Here is a 16,419-nt window from a genome sequence, read left to right as displayed (position 1 = left end):
GTTGAGCCCCGGATGACAGAGCTCAGCTTGGCAGGGAACAAAGGTGCTCGCCAGTGCCATCTCCCTCACTCATCCCCCAGCCAAAATCCCAAAGGGAACCAGCTCCTGCCAGGGAACTTGCTTGCACCACGCAAACACCCAACACTGTGCTTCTGTGGATCCATCCCTCTGGCAGCAGGTCTGACTCCCTCCCGGTGCCACAGGGCCCCTCCCGAAACAGATCACCGAAGGATTAGCAAGCTGAGCCTGCCCATGCTGCCCCTGTGCACCTTGCCAATCCACCCCAGCTAATACGCCAGATCCCCAGCACCACAAGCCTGGCAGTTTGCAAGTAGCCCAGATGGGCCACACTACCCCACAGTGAATCCCGCCCCTAGGAGAGGGGAAGAGAAGGTACACACCAGTCTGACTGTGGCCCCCAGCGGTGGGCTGGGGGCAGACATCAGGTCTGACTGTGCCCCCCCCCCCCCACCAATGCAAGTTATTCAAGACAGCACAGGGGAAGTGCTCTGCAGTTCTATACAAAATGATGAAACGGAAGAATTCCCCTCAAAAGAATCTCCAGGAAATAACAACAGCTAACCAACTGATCAAAAAGGATTTAAACAATATAACAGAAAGTGCATTTAGAATAATAGTCATAAAATTAATTGCTGGGCTTGAAAACAGTATAGAGGACAGCAGAGAATCTATTGCTACAGAGATCAAGGGACTAAGGAACAGCCAGGAGGAGCTAAAAAAAATGCTATAAATGAACTGCAAAATAAAATGGAGACGACCACGGCTCGGATTGAAGAGGCAGGGGAGAGAATAGGTGAACTAGAAGATAAAATTATGGAAAAAGAGGAAGCTGAGAAAAAGAGAGATAAAAAAATCCAGAAGTATGAGGGGAAAATTAGAGAACTAAGTGATGCACTAAAGAGAAATAATCTACGCATAATTGGTATTCAGGAGGAGGAAGAGAGAGGGAAAGGTGCTGAAGGGGTACTTGAAGAAATCATAGCTGAGAACTTCCCGGATCTGGGGAAGGAAAAAGGCATTGAAATCCAAGAGGCACAGAGAACTCCCTTCAGACGTAACTTGAATCGACCTTCTGCACGACATATCATATGAAACTGGCAAAATACAAGGATAAAGAGAAAATTCTGAAAGCAGCTAGGGATAAACGTGCTCTAACATATAAAGGGAGACCTATAAGACTTGTGACCGATCTCTCTACTGAAACTTGGCAGGCCAGAAAGGAATGGCAGGAAATCTTCAATGTGATGAACAGAAAAATATGCAGCCGAGAATCCTTTATCCAGCAAGTTTGTCATTTAGAATAGAAGGAGAGATAAAGGTCTTCCCAAACAAACAAAAACTGAAGGAATTTGTCACCACTAAACCAGCCCTACAAGAGATCCTAAGGGGGATCCTGTGAGACAAAGTACCAGAGACATCACTACAAGCACGAAACCTACAGACATCACAATGACTCTAAACCCATATCTTTCTATAATAACACTGAACGTAAATGGACTAAATGTGCCAACCAAAAGACATAGGGTATCAGAATGGATAAAAAAACAAGACCCATCTATTTGCTGTCTACAAGAGACTCATTTTAGACCTGAGGACACCTTCAGATTGAAAGTGAGGGCATGGAGAACTATTTATCATGCCACTGGAAGTCAAAAGAAAGCTGGAGTAGCCATACTTGTATCAGACAAGCTAGACTTTAAATTAAAGGCTATAACAAGAGATGAAGAAGGGCATTATATAATAATTACAGGGTCTATCCATCAAGAAGAACTAACAATTATAAATGTCTATGTGCCGAATATGGGAGCCCCCAAATATATAAATCAATTACTCACAAACACAAGCAACCTTATTGACAAGAATGTGGTAGTTGCAGGGGACTTTAACACTCCACTTACAGAAATGGATAGACCATCTAGACACACGGTCAATAGAGAAACAAGGGCCCTAAATGATATATTGGATCAGATGGAGTTGACAGATATATTTAGAACTCTGCATCCCAAAGCAACAGAATATACTTTCTTCTCGAGTGCACATGGAACATTCTCCAAGATAGATCACATACTGGGTCACAAAACAGCCCTTCATAAGTATACAAGACTTGAGATCATACCATGCATACTTTCGGACCACAATGCTATGAAGCTTGAAATCAACCACAGGGAAAAGTCTGAAAAACCTCCAAAAGCATGGAGGTTAAAGAACACCCTACTAAAGAATGAATGGGTCAACCAGGCAATTAGAGCAGGAATTAAAAAATAAATGGAAACAAACGAAAAGGAAAATATAATCCAAACGCTTTGGGATGCAGCAAAGGCAGTCCTGAGAGGAAAATACATTGCAATCCAGACCTATCTCAAGAAACAAGAAAAATCCCAAATACAAAATCTAACAGCACACCTAAAGGAAATAGAAGCAGAACAGCAAAGACACCCCAAACCCAGCAGAAGAGAAATAATAAAGATCAGAGCAGAAATAAACAATATAGAATCTAAAAAAAACTGTAGAGCAGATCAACGAAACCAAGAGTTGGTTTTTTGACAAAATAAACAAAATTGATAAACCTCTAGCCAGGCTTCTCCAAAAGAAAAGGGAGATGACCCACATAGATAAAATCATGAATGAAAATGGAATTATTACAACCAATCCCTCAGAGATACAAGCAATTATCAGGGAATACTATGAAAAATTATATGCCAACAAACTGGACAACCTGGAAGAAATGGACAAATTCCTAAACACCCACACTCTTCCAAAACTCAATCAGAAGGAAATAGAAAGCTTGAACAGACCCATAATCCGTGAAGAAATTGAATCAGTTATTAAAAATCTCCCAACAAATAAGAGTCCAGGACCAGATGGCTTCCCAGGGGAGTTCTACCAGATGTTTAAAGCAGAGATAATATCTATCCTTCTCAAGCTATTCCAAAAAATACAAAGGGAAGGAAAATTTTCAGACTCATTCTATGAAGCCTGTATTACTTTGATTCCTAAACCAGACAGAGACCCAGTAAAAAAAGAGAACTACAGGCCAATATCCCTGATGAATATGGATGCAAAAATTCTCAATAAGATACTAGCAAATCGAATTCAACAGTATATAAAAAGAATTATTCACCATGATCAAGTAGGATTCATTCCTGGGATGCAGGGCTAGTTCAACATTCGCAAATCAATCAACGTGATACATCACATTAATAAAAGAAAAGATAAGAACCATAGGATCCTGTCCATCGATGCAGAAAAGGCACCTGACAAAATTCAGCAACGTTTCTTAATAAAAACCCTGGAGAAAGTCGGGATAGAAGGAACATACTTAAAGATCATAAAAACCATTTATGAAAAGCCCACAGCTAACATCATCCTCAATGGGGAAAAACTGAGAGCTTTCTCCCTGACATCAGGAACACGACAGGGATGTCCACTCTCATCGCTGTTGTTTAACATAGTGTTGGAAGTGCTAGCATCAGCAATCAGACAACAAAAGGAAATCAAAGGCATCAAAAAGGCATTCACTTTTTGCAGATGACATGATATTATACATGGAAAACCCGATAGACTCCACCAAAAGTCTGCTAGAACTGATACATGAATTCAGCAAAGTCGCAGGATACAAAATCAATGTACAGAAATCAGTTGCATTCTTATACACTAATAAGGAAGCAACAGAAAGACAAATAAAGAAACTGATCCCATTCACAATTGCACCAAGAAGCATAAAATACCTAGGAATAAACCTAACCAAATATGTAAAAGATCTGTATGCTGAAAACTATAGAAAGCTTATGAAGGAAATTGAAGAAGATATAAAGAAATGGAAAAACATTCCATGCTCATGGGTTGGAAGAATAAATATTGTCAAAATGTCAATAGTACCCAAAGCTATCTACACATTCAATGCAATCCCAATCAAAATTGCACCAGCATTCTTCTCAAAACGAGAACAAGCAATCCTAAAATTCTTATGGAACCACAAAAGGCCCCGAATAACCAAAGTAATTTTGAAGAAGAAGACCAAAGCAGGAGGCATCACAATCCCAGACTTTTGCCTCTACTACAAAGCTGTCATCATCAAGACAGCATGGTATTGGCACAAAAACAGACACATAGACCAATGGAATAGAATATGTATGGCCAATGGAATACGTATGGCCAACTAATCTTTGACAAAGCAGGAAAGAATATCCAATGGAAAAAAGACAGTGTCTTTAACAAATGGTGCTGGGACAACTGGACAGCAACATGCACAAGGTTGAAACTAGACCACTTTCTCACACCATTCACAAAAACAAACTCAAAATGGATAAAGGACCTGAATGTGAGACAGGAAACCATCAAAACCCTACAGGAGAAAGCAGGAAAAGACCTCTCTGACCTCAGTCGTAGCAATTTCTTACTTGACACATCCCCAAAGGCAAGGGAATTAAAAGCAAAACTGAACTATTGGGACCTCATGAAGATAAAAAGCTTCTGCACAGCAAAGGAAACAACCAACAAAACTAAAAGGCAACCAACAGAATGGAAAAATATATTTGCAAATGACATATCAGACAAAGGGCTAGTATCCAAATCTATAAAGAGCTCACCAAACTCCACACCCGAAAAACAAATAACCCAGTGAAGAAATGGGCAGAAAACATGAATAGACACTTCTCTCAAGAAGACATCCAGATGGCCAACAGGCACATGAAAAGATGCTCAATGTCACTCCTCATCAGGGAAATACAAATCAAAACCACACTCAGATATCACCTCACGCCAGTCAGAGTGGCCAAAATGAACAAATCAGGAGACTATACATGCTGGAGAGGATGTGGAGAAACGGGAACCCTCTTGCACTGTTGGTGGGAATGCAAATTGGTGCAGCCACTCTGGAAAACAGTGTGGAGGTTCCTCAAAAAATTAAAAATAGACCTACCCTATGACCCAGCAATAGCACTGCTAGGAATTTACCCAAGGGATACAAGAGCACTGATGCATAGGGGCACTTGTACCCCAATGTTTATAGAAGCACTTTCAACAATAGCCAAATTGTGGAAAGAGCCTAAATGTCCATCAACTGATGAATGGATAAAGAAATTCTGGTTTATATACACAATGGAGTACTACGTGGCAACGAGAAAGAATGAAATATGGCCCTTTGTAGCAACATGGATGCAACTGGAGAGTGTGATGCTAAGTGAAATAAGTCGTACAGAGAAAGACAGATACCATATGTTTTCACTCTTATGTGGATCCTGAGAAACTTAACAGAAACCCATGGGGGCAGGGAAGGAAAAATAAAAAAAAGAAAAGAGGTTAGAGTGGGAGAGAGCCAAAGCATAAGAGACTCTTAAAAACTGAGAACAAACTGAGGGTTGATGGGGAGTGTGAGGGAGGGGAGGGTGGGTGATGGGTATTGAGGAGGGCAACTTTTGGGATGAGCACTGGGTGTTGTATGGAAAACAATTTGACAATAAATTTCGTATATTGAAAAAAAAAACAAGAAATTAAAAAAAGCACTATCAACAATAGCCAAAGTATGGAAAGAGTCCAAATGTCCATCAGATGAACGGATAAAGAAGATGTGGCATATATATACAATTCAGTATTACTTGGCAATCAAAAAGAATGACATCTTGCCATTTGCAACTACGTGGATGGAACTGGAGGGTATTATGTTAAGTGAAATTAATCAGTCAGAGAAAGATAAAAATCATATGACTTCACTCATATGAGGACTTTATGAGACAAACATGAACATAAGAGAAGGGAAACAAAAATAATACAAAAACCGGGAGGGGGTAAAACAGAAGAGACACATAAATATGGAGAACAAACTGAAGGTTACTGGAGGGATTGTGGGAGGGGGGATGGGCTAAATGGGTAAGGGGCACTAAGGAATCTACTCCTGAAATCATTGTTGCACTATATGCTAACTAATTTGGATGTAATTTTTAAAAATAAAAAATTTTTAAAAATTGCAAACAAAAAAAAAACATTCCTAAAAAAAGAAAAGTTTGAAAACTCACTGCTTCAATTCAACTTCTTCATGGTAAAGGCAAGGAACTGGAGGGCAGGGAGACTACATCAATTGCCCATTTCTCCTATCACCCTAATGTGCAGTTTCTGGGTCTGGGGTTATCACAGAGCTTCTTCTAAGGGGTCTAAGTCTAGAAGCTCAGCATGCCTGTCATTGTCCCACAAGGCTTTTCAGTCCAACTTGCAAACTGACCCATTCCTCTCCCTCCTTCACCCACCATCCCCACCCACAGGCCAGCCCCCAATATGTGTCCCTGCGGGTTCGCAGCCAAGGTCCTCCTTTGAGGACCCTTGGACAGATGCACATACTGCACATGCACACTTGCACCCTGTACCCTCTCTTGATCACATGTCTATCTGGCTTGCCAATCCTAGGTAAACAATAGCTAATATTTAATCTATACCCTAAAACCTACTACATTTTGCATTTTACAGATGTTAAAAACCAAAATTACATTTATTAACTGCAAATATTAAATCCAATGATCTACAGACACTTTTCAACCATCCTTCCAATAAAAAATAGAGGTAGCAGTGTGAATTATAGACTTGTCACTCGTGAGGGGACAGGGTGTTTCTTCCTGAACTACTACTACTCTTTGAGCTGCACAGAATATATTGCTTTTATAATGGAGTTTTTAAAAAATATCTTTACTATCCCCTTCCTTTAAAAACAAAATCAGGAACACCTGGGTAAAGCATCCCTGGGTAAAGATAGTAAAGCATCCGACTCTTGATCTCAGCTCAGGTCATGATCTCTCGGTTCATGAGTTTGAGCCCCACTTCAAACTCTGTGCTGAGTGCAGAGCCTTCTTGGGATTCTCTCTTCCCTCTCTCTCTGCCCCTATTCCACCCACACTCTCTGTCTCCTGGATTAAATAAACTTAAAATAAATGAAATAAAATAAAATAAATTTTAAAAAATCAGTTGCTGAGACAACATCTAGCCAGAACTTTGTTTAGAAAGTAAAAGTATGATTTAAGAAATTCCATGAGACATTTGGGAAAGGCATCACAGGCAGATATGAATAACAGCATGATTTTCAAAGTTTATACAGCAGTCTATTTACTAGATTTCTCCAATTCAGTGGCATTCTTGGATTTTTTCCTATTTAAAAACTTTATTTGGGGCAGCAACTTTAGGCTTTCAGCAAAATGGAGACAAAGTCACCATTCCCACCTCCCCTCTATGCCCACATATCCACAGCTTTCCATATTACAGACATCCCCCTCTAAAATGGTACACATCTGTTACAACTGATGAACCTCTGTTGATACATCATTATCATCCAAAATCCATGATTTACATTGTGGTCCACTCTTGGTGTTGTACATTCTATGGATCTGGAAAATGTGTAATGACACGTATCATCGTTTTATCATTCAGAGTGTTTTCACTGTTCTAAAAATCCTCTGTGCTCTGCCTATTCATTTCTTCCCCCTTCTTCAGTGCATGGAAATTACTGATCTTTTTACTGTCTTCATATTTTTGCCTTTTCCATAATTCCATACAGTTGGAATCATACAGTAAGTAGCCTTCTCAGATTGGCTTCTTTCGCTTAGTTACATTAATTTCAGTTTCCTCCATGTCTTTTCATGGCTTGATATTTAATTTTTTTAATGCTGAATTATATTCTATTGTCTGTATGTGCCATGGTTTATTTATCCATTCACTTACTAAAGGATACCTTAGTTGCTTCCAACTTTGGGAAATTATGAATAAAGCTGCTATAAATGTCCACATGCAGATTTTTGTGTGGACGTAAGTCAACTCCGTTGGGTAAACACCAAGGAGCATGACTGCTGAATTGTATGTTAAGAATATATTCAGTTCTTAACGAAACCACCAAATTATCTTCCAGAGTGCTGTACCTTTTTGCATTGGACCAGAAATTTCAGACTTGACAAGGGAAAGGTAGAAAAGTGTATCTATGTCCCATTTGTAAGCAATTCTGAGACAATTCTCATAAAAATAAAATTATGAAAGAAGCCAAAAATCCAAGATAGCCTATACTACCAAGCAGAGCAAGAGAACAAAAGGGAAGAATACGTAAAAATGTAGGAAACAAAAGAAAAATATTACATAAGGAAATCAAAAGAAAAGGACAGAGTTCTTAACTCACAAACAACTTCCCTCCAAATAACCTTGCGGTCATTCTCAAAGAAGCCCATATCCATGTAGGAGTTTTCCAGCCATGGAAAAATAAGAAATAAGTATCATTTCCCATGGGGGGAAATGCTTTTGTCAGAAAAACAGCAATATGCCCAATCTCCCACCTTATCTGTAGGAAGCCAATGTAACCAAAACACCTGAATAAGTAAAAACCCTCTGTGTCATACTGATATTATGCCAGTAGTCTATAAAAGAAAGAAGGGTGATTATTTTTTTCTTTGAAACAATCCCATGCACAAAGATTTGTTTTGCCTTCTGGTGTGCATCATCAGTGGCATGAACTCATTTAGCTAAAATTCCAGACCACATCACTTCTTTCCAACTCATTCCCCAAAATTTGCTTTCTAGTCTTCTACCTGTGTTTAGGTGTACTCTACCCTTCATGGTGCTGCTCAAGCACAGCAGCCCACAGCAAGAGTCTCTGGTCTTTGAATTCCGAGGGCACTAGACATGCATTGCTCATTCAGACTAAATTTCATAGAGCACTGCATAGGGGCTTAAACTGCATGGTTCCTTTCCCCACTCAGATTCTAAGGTCATGGAAGACAGATCTCTAGTACTTTCTTATCCATCCTCTATCACAGTGCTATACTCATAGGAGGTGCTCAAACCTTCCTGAGGGGTTCATTCAATCCATGCTGCCTTCCTCTCCAGAGCTCAAGATCGTCACCAGAAATAAACTCCCTTACACCATTACGCATCACGGCAGCCAAAGCTTCCCCTACCTCTGTGACTTCAGTGCCTTTTCTTTATTTTTCTTTAAGCAGATGATGGACATAAACTAAAAACAAATCCAGGTCAGCGAGTGTGTATTTATGGAAAACAATGGCTCTCTCCACTCCAGAATACAGTTCAGGTTACCATTGAATTTTAACATGTCATGATGACAACCAAGTTCATAAATGGGTGATAAACACTGGCAGGATCACTGTGAATAACATACAAATGCAGGGAACAGATTGAAGCTTTCATAGTAATTTGGAATTGGACTCTCAAAGATTTTAACAATATTGTTTGTTCTGCTATAATAGGGTATGTAGATTCTTAAAAAGTAACCTGGTTTGTCAATAATTGTGATATTAAAAAAAGCTGTTTTAGTGAAAGGGGAACATTTTGGGATTATTATGAGAGCATTTCAGATATGATAACCAGCAATAGAGGAATTTCAGTTATAAGTATATGTTATCATAATATAAAATGTATAGATTCACCGATCAAAGTGGACAAAGCAAACCCAAATGTTTCATTCCATAAACTCAGGAATTTTGTAGTCTTTTCCAAATCCTTTGGCTTTTATTTTATGATTCAGTTTTCTGAGCCACTAATCTTAAAACAAAGAATAAAAAAATAAAAACCAATCTTCAGAACAGCTCACCAAGAATACACACAGCAGCATTTTCACTGGCTTTGCAAAGCTGTGACTTTTCTCCTCCTTCTTGGAGTCCTAGTCCTTCAGAAACTTACTGTGATCAAAAGGAGTTGCATAATGCAAAGGTGTTCCTTAATAGAACATCTCATATTTCTTCTCCATTATGAAAACTACCAATGCAGGAAAAATGGTTGAACTCCAGGCTTAAAACTAAATTTGGGTTTTCATATCAATCACTGACTTCCTAGGACCATATCTGTGATGTTTCTGCAAGGGGTTTACGGCCATAGAGACATTAACTTTGCTCATTCCCAACCAGCCCCTGAGACTGACTTTTCCCCACCAATACAGAACAATGGTTACCGCCCAACGAACAAAACCAAAAACTCAGTAGAGAAATTCAGGTGCATCTTCTTAAGGTACAGTCTCCTCTCCATAGGGACAATGATTTTGGAGATGAGAAGAGGCCTGTAGCCATATCTTCAAGACAACTCTTCATGTCATATTTCTCACTGAGATATCATCAACAGTGAAAATCAAGATTCTTGAGGAAACTGAGAATGAAAATACGATAAAAAACAAATCATCTGGTTCTTCTACAGAATCAACCAAATCCATCCTGGATGAGTGGGTGAAAAGTCTTACTTCTATATCACCAATTAAGACCATTAATCCCTTCCAGAACTGACATCAGTATGAGTTCACTGGGGACTTTGACTACAAAGCTTATACAAGTTTTCTGATAAACTCATTCAAAGTTTTTCTGAGGCTCTAATAAAGTCAAACTTGGATTCTAAGGGCTCTACCCAATGATACAGTCCATCCTTAAAACATTTCAAGAAAGACTTCAAAAGCCTCATTTCACAGATGAGGAAACTAAGGCTTAAGAACATAAAGTTCCATTAATCTCAGGTAGATTTTTTGTTTTCCTGCCTCAGGATCTCTTCTGAAGGTGCAAGAGCCCATTCAGCCCATATTCAAGATGGCTTCAAAGTCTTCAACCACTGGGGCATGGGAAATAGGAAAAATGTCTCAGCTTTCCAGCCTTCCAAAAAACAATTCCAGAGACATCCCAGATGCTTCTCAGAAAACCAGTATAATTAGGCTCCTGTTGCCCAAAGCAATACACCCTTGTACTGGCTTTTTCCCTTTCCTGTTACTCTCTCTCCATTACTTCACTCATGCTTCTTAGATTCATTTCCCAAATAAACTACTTACACCCAAGGTTTTCTCTCAGGCTTGTTTTGGGGGGAACTAAACTAAAACATCCCACCTTTGTGGCATAATTAACTGGACAGTTTCTTACAGCTTCTTCCTAATCTATTACTTGGTGGCTTTAAATCATACACAAAATTTCAAAAATCTTACACTCAGCCCTGAATGAAGTCCATCAAGGCAAACATTCCAGAAGAAGCTACTAATATTGTAGGAATGTTGAGACACAATCATGGGACAGTTCCCCCTTGTTACAATTTACCAGGATGTGAACAGCTCGATATACATTTCCACCTAGATTTGGACAGAAGTGGCTGTTTATCTAGAAAGGCTCATTCTACTCACTAGTCTGTACAGAAGGCATGGCATAATTCTGTATTAAGTTATCCAGAAAGGCAGTTCTGGGGCTCATATTTTAATTGGCATGTATCCAATACAGACAGATCTTAAAGCACAATTAACAGGTTCTCCTCATCCAAGTATAATTTTCTAAGGCCAAACCCGTTCTAATTATCTGAGCCTGAGGGTATAACTATGGCCCTAGGGACAGTCTTCAGAAACCCCTAGGAGTAAGTATAAAGAAGGAGTAGGGACAGGATGAGAAGAGACACAAGATTCGACTAGTCCAGCCCTATCTTTTCACAGATGAGAAAAGGTAATTGCTCAGAAAATTGCTGAAGTGTGCACAATGCCCCACAATTCAGTAAGAACTGGAAGGACAGCCTAGGCCTCCCCACCTTGTGCTGCCTCCTCCATGGAAAGCCAAATGTGGAAAATGCAGCCTAAAAAATTCTTCATAGTCCCTGTCTCCAGTTGCTCTAGTATCAAAATGGTATACCACCTTTTGCAAACATCATAAAGACTCCCATCCTGCCTGTGTGAATAGTAATGAAAAAGCTGGAGTTCCTCAGAAATATTCCATGCTGTCAGTGGTAGAGATAACAGTTGTACAATAATCAAAGATTTGCAGAGCTTTAGAACTAAAAGAAGTCTAGTTGATGGTTGTTCACAGTGAGGTGTCATTAATTTGGAAAAAACCATGTATTTCTAAGAACTAGCAAATGGCTTTTTTTTTTTTTAGTTTCTCCAATACTTTCTTTTTCCAGAGAGCAATAACAATAATAATTAAGATTGTGTGATTACTATACTAACTGCTTTATATGTATCATATATTCCTTATGTTGTAGGTACAATTATCATCCCCTTTAGCTTCTATAAATGTACCATAAACTCAGAGTAATGACAACATTAAAAAAAATAACAATTTCTAGGTTTGCAATCCCCTACATAAAAAGACAATGTAAATATTCCTTTAGAGTTCTGTAACAATGTTGTTTTGGCTTACATTTTCAGTACATTGATCATTATTGGGGAATGTTACTTATCTACTTGTTTGTTGTGGTAAAATATACATAATATAAAATGTACCATCTTAACCATTTCTAAGAGTACAGTTAAGTAGTGTTAAGTATATTTACATTGCTGTGCAAACCAATTCTAGAACTGCATCTTGGAAAAACTGAAACTCTGTACCCATTAAACACCTCCCCTCTTTCCCCTCCCCCAGCCCTTGGCAACAACTATTCTACTTTCTGTTCCTATGACTCTAACTACTTTAGATATCTCCTATAAACAGAGTCACACAGTATTTGTCTTTTTGTGACTGGTTTATTTCATGTAGCATAATGTCCTCAGGTTTATTCATGCTGTAGTCCAAGTCAGAATTTCTTTCCTGTTTAAGGTTGAACAATATTCCATTTTGTGTATATACCATATTTTGTTAATCCATTCACCCATCAATAAACACTTGGGTTCCTTCTATCACCTGGCTACTGTGAATAATACCACTGTGAACATGGGTGTACTATCAAATTGCTATTTAAAATAAATTGATTATATTCAGTAGTGTTCCTTCTACCTCATAGTCTTAGATTCCTGTTCTTAAGAAAAGCTAACCTCAGTCCCTTTTATTCAGTTATTCACACTTGGGAATAAGCTTAGCCTATTGGCCAAAGAGTCATGGCCAAGTGTAGTCATTTATCTCAGCACAGAGGAAAAGGCAATATGCCTAGGAGGATAGGCTCACCAAAAGCTGGCCTTGGAAAACCCATTTCATGAAGTAGTGACAAAGTGACAAATTAGGGAAACCATATAAGCTTAGTAGTTATAAACATGGGTCTGGGATCAGAATTCTAGTTCTAGCACTTACTAGCTGTGTGATCTTGAGAAAGTTACTTAACCCTCTAAGCCTCAACTCCTAATCTCTAAAAAAAGAGGTGATAATAATAGTTCTTACATCCTAAAGTCATAGTAAGGAACAAATGAAATAATCCATGTAAAGAATTTAGCATAGTGCCTGGCAGAGAGTAAGTGTCCAATGGTTGTTAGCTTTTATTCTATGGTTATAGGTCACCAGTTCCAACTACCTCAATTACAAATAAGACCCAACAAGATGAATGAGCACACACTCCTGCCATTATAGGCAAAGAGCTCTGGATATCCAGGCAGAGACCCCTTGTTTAACATGAAAACCATAGTGATAAGGGATTTACCATCTTTTAATCATAAAAGTCTTGTTTATTTCAAACTTTGATTAAAAAATTATATCACTTGGGGCGCCTGGGTGGCGCAGTCGGTTAAGCGTCCGACTTCGGCCAGGTCACGATCTCGCAGTCCGTGAGTTCGAGCCCCGCGTCAGGCTCTGGGCTGATGGCTCGGAGCCTGGAGCCTGTTTCCGATTCTGTGTCTCCCTCTCTCTCTCTGCCCCTCCCCCATTCATGCTCTGTCTCTCTCTGTCCCAAAAATAAATAAAAAACGTTGAAAAAAAAAATTATATCACTTAACCTAAGGTTGACCCTTTTCAGCCTTACATGCTTAAAAATAAGAGTTAAGAAATGGGAAGTGAAAATGTTAAAACATAAAATCTGAGTAAAATCAAGTAAACATCACAGATGTGTTTCTGCTAAGAAAATTCCTGACCCTGTAAGTATCTTAAATCATCAAAAATATTTGATTTTCTATTGCTTTGCAATTAAATGTGGGCCATCACAGCCATCACACAAAGACCACTACATTTTAAATAAGGATCCATCAATGTTGGCCTCTTAACAGGCTATTTATCTCTTACCTCAGCATTTCTGCTTTTGCAATACTGATTTACTTAGAGTTTAACACCTTTGGGCAGTTCAAAGCTTCAAGGCAACTTGGGGGCTGGCCACATTCAGATGGAATGCAGAATTGTCACCCTGCCCACCAAACACTTGCCCTTCAAACACCCTGCCACTGAACAACTTCCAGTCCCAGAAAAAAGCCTCCTAGCTCCAGTGTCCTCTCTAAGCCTCTGGACCATAGCACCGGTCAAGTACACAGTACGTTTCCTCTAGCAGTCTTGGACAATTTAAAGAACCTACATGGCCCTCTTCCTTTGATCAGACATAGTCCACAATATCTAGGGTTCACAATGCAAAGCAGCATTAACAATTTCCCTTTCATATCATGCCACCCTGCTTTGCTCCTGCTCACTGTTGACACACTCAACCCAAGAACCACCCTGCACATGAGTGGGAAGCAATGCTGGCTATGCATCATAATCACCAGATCACTTTTTATAAAACTGTGGATGCCTACATGTCACTCCAGAGCACCTGAAGCTGAAGTTCTGAGGATAGAGTACAGAGTTCAGCAGTTCTTGGGAGCTCTGCAGGTGACTCTGATGTATAGTGAAGTTGAGAACCTCTGCTGTAACCAAAACAGGAAGTCGGAAGTCAGAGCACATTGTCAGGCACTGAACTCCAAGCAGGCCTTGCTCAAGATGAAGGATGAAGGTTGGCAGAATCCTTCAGCCACACCGAAGATTCCAATTAGTAACCCCAATTCACTTCTAAAAAGGAAAGAGGTCCTTCCTCAGCACACCTACAAACCTGCAAAACCATTTCTACCTGGGGCTGCTGAGTGTCGGCTCCCCCACTCTAGCCAACATCACACCCTGAGTGCTCATCTTATCTGGCTGAACTGTGCTCCTAGCCTTTCTGCAGAGACTATACCTGCACAACTCAACTACACTGCAGAGTAAGCAAAGTTGGACAGAACCCTATACAGTCAGGGCTCCACAGGAGATCTCAGGGGCCACCAGCAGCATTCCCTCTAAGCAGCAGGATCAGTAAATGTGAAACTGTCAAGACCCAGAAAGCAGGCAGACCACAAGCTATGTGTCATCAACAACAGATAGAGGCACATGTGCTGAGGGTATTCAATAGCAGGACTGAAAACAGAATAACATGCAAGTGGCCTGTCCCTATACAGTCAGAGCTTCAGACAGAGAACCAAGGCAGAGACTGAATATAGAAGCAGGGCAGAGAAGCAGTGTGGCATAATACAAATGAACCCTGGCTCTGATTATGATTTGGAGCAAGGGAAAACAAAACAAAACAAAACAAAACAGCAGCCTCAGTACAAATAGCTGGTGCTCAATCAAATGTTAGCCATATTATCATGAGATAAAGAAGTAGTTCCCAGGATCTAAACAGAGGTTTAGTCAAAAGGAAATAAGGCAAAAAGGCCAGTTACACATCAGAGCGGGCCCAACAGAGCTGAGAAACCAGTTCACCATGCAACAATGAACCAGAACTCTTGGTTCTAGTTTCTTTATAACAACAGGCTTACCTCCAGAGTCTTGGGCAAACTGGGCAGCTGTGGCCTTAGCTGCAAAGGTTAGAGGCCTGGAGGCTGAGGGCACCAAGCCAACTACTACACTGATTGGCCTGGCACAGGTTCAAAGTCAAGTTCATCCCTGGGATTCAAAGAGTCCACTTTCCTTGCACTCAACAGGTTCTTCCCAGTGTGGCCCTTACTTCAAAAATTACTTTTTTTTTTTTTTTTAATAACTCCTAGTATTTTTTACCTCCAGTTTCAGGTCCCCATTCTTCCTCTGGCCAGTGGCTTCCCACCTGTTCTCTACCCTCAGTCACTTTGTTTTCTCTCATACTTCCCCTGTTTTATTTAGTCTCCCCTCCAGCCTTTACTCTAGGCCGAGTCCCCCGAGTCCAAAAGAAGTCTTTCTTCCCCACCCTTTCTCCCCTACCCCATCAGGTCTCCACACTCTGCCCACCACCAATCAGCAAGGGTCTTATTAGCCTCTAATCCATCCCATAAAGCCTTCATTTAAGAATTCTCATACATATTTTCATGTTAATAACACCCACCATCTTCCCTGGAAAGTTCCCATTAGCTTTTCTTCAAACACTGAAAATACAGTAAGACTTCACATTAACATCTTACCATGGAAACCTCTGCCCTGTTGGCATTTCAGCTCACTCTCAATAGGGTGAAGGGAAGCATCTGACCATACCCTGAAAAGAAACCAAATGCAGAAGCAGATAAAGAGGGACATTTCTCTAAATGTGTTTGTTTCTGATCTTCCCTCCCCAACCCCACCCCCATAAAGCTGATAAACTCATCAGATTGGACCAACACTCATGAAATTCTGTTGCTGTTTCTCAGTGCAGCAAAGAGATATTTGGAATCTGTTTCCAGCACAGAAAACATTATTTGTTGCCTTCCAGGGCCAAAGTTTAAACTTTAACCCTATCCAGACATTTTACAAACTCAGTTATAGATTA

The 16,419-nt window shown here is 39.9% G+C and overlaps 1 protein-coding gene across 2 annotated transcripts in view; it reads right to left on the bottom strand.

Annotated features, from left to right (window-relative positions):
• ANKRD55 (ankyrin repeat domain 55) overlaps window positions 1–16,185 on the bottom strand; it is a 528,797-nt gene extending 512,612 nt beyond the window's left edge. For both annotated transcript variants that reach the window (XM_058732233.1, XM_058732216.1), the window contains exon 1: window positions 16,079–16,185. The gene's annotated coding sequence lies outside the window, so the exon portion shown is untranslated. The remainder of the gene's footprint in view (window positions 1–16,078) is intronic.
• Between the last annotated feature and the right edge of the window lie 234 nt (window positions 16,186–16,419).

The sequence above is a fragment of the Neofelis nebulosa genome, chromosome 1 (assembly GCF_028018385.1).
Source record: "Neofelis nebulosa isolate mNeoNeb1 chromosome 1, mNeoNeb1.pri, whole genome shotgun sequence".
NCBI lineage: Eukaryota > Metazoa > Chordata > Mammalia > Carnivora > Felidae > Neofelis > Neofelis nebulosa.
The sequence above is the reverse complement of the archived record's forward strand: the minus strand, read 5'-3'. Positions and strand labels throughout refer to the sequence as shown.